The following is a 1678-nucleotide window of genomic DNA, read 5'->3' on the forward strand; positions in this document are numbered from 1 at the left end:
ATGACAAAAGACGACAGAAACAAAGGTAAGAGAAGACGTCACAACATCAGCCTCCACTGTAAATTGTATATGCATAATACTATTTTTTTATCCTTCATATGGCTTTCCTACCCCTCAATAGTTTTAAATTGTACATACATAATTGAAATATTTCTTTATAAGTCACGAGGTCCTATACGCCTCTAATCTTAATAATTGTGCGTGTATGCATTTCTGTGTCGTATTTCTGTACTACGCCACGTGCTTAGGCATCTAATATTATTAATTGTGCGTCCATGATAGTATTTTTTTTTCTGCGTCACGAGGCCCTCCCAGGCCTTGATTAACTTATTGATCTTCCTTTGTTTGCTGGAGCTCAGTTTCAATGACTAATCAAAATGTCCTTTTGTTTCCTTCACCAAGCATCGTTCAGAAGCAACTACGGCGTATCGAGCAACAGCAATGGAATTCTCTGCAACTTATTGAATGAACTATGACGAATAGAAGCAGACTTCAAGTCGAGTGGTGAACTCTTTATACAACGTAAGCACAGCAGCCTAGATCTACAAATCCTTCAGAGGAATGCATTACAAATAAGTCGCCATAACGGGCGTCAGTAACGTGCTAGACACATCCATATAGACACCACTTGAACGTGGCACTATAACAAGTAAAATTTACTAGGTACACTGCACTCGTAAAACTGTAGTGTAACTTTTATTTATGAAACGAGAGAGGGCCATATTATCAAACCTTGGCAACAGAATTATCGCCACTTTATCGTCAGGAAAGTGGCAATAATGGGTTTGATAATATACTCTATGGAATTCCAATCGAAGCTCATGTTAGATGTGAAGGACATCTGACATGAGCTTCGATTGGAATTCCATCAAGCATATTATCAAACCCATTATCGCCACTTTAGCGACACTTTCCTGCCGATAAAGTGGCAATAATTGTTGTCGCCCAAGCTTGATATTATGGCCCAGAGTGCGTAGCGTACAGCAGCTTCTCGATAAAATGTATAATTACCTCTGAGCAGTGACAACAGATAGGTTACAACAGTCTGACGAACAGATCATCAACTTTATTACACCACTTTTGAGTCACTTTTAACATGGGTAAAATGATGCAAAGAGCTAGTAAATCTACGTCTGGTTCAACAAAAAATCTCAACTTCAGACTCTGCGGCACAGTTTTAATGTTGTTTTCTGTCTCTCTCACTCTCTGCGACATCATTTCTCTTCTTCTCTTAAACTTAGACACTGCTGTCCGCTTGGACGTCTAGAAGATCTGCTCATCTTAAGTTGTCAACTCCACTTCCTAATGTGTTTGGCACAAAGTTTACACAACGGTAAGCACAGAGGCCTAGATCAACAAATCCTTAATAGGAATGCATTAGAAATAATTTGGCATAACGGGCGTCAGTAACGCAGTAGGCACTTCCATATAGACACCACTTGAACGCGGCACTATAACAAGTAAAATGTACCAGGTACACTGCACTCGTAAAACTGTAGTGTTAGCTTTATTTCTGAAACGAGAGAGGGCCATATTATCAACCCTTGGCCGCGCCCCACTAAACGGAGACTGTGCGTGGTGTCGTCAGGGAGGCGTGGCAAGGCGGGGAGGCAGCGAGTGGTGAGGAAGTGAGCCGTGAGCAGGAACCGGGGCTGAGAGGGCTGAGAGCCGGCGTCAA

The sequence above is a fragment of the Lissotriton helveticus genome, chromosome 1_1 (assembly GCF_964261635.1).
Source record: "Lissotriton helveticus chromosome 1_1, aLisHel1.1, whole genome shotgun sequence".
Taxonomy (NCBI): domain Eukaryota; kingdom Metazoa; phylum Chordata; class Amphibia; order Caudata; family Salamandridae; genus Lissotriton; species Lissotriton helveticus.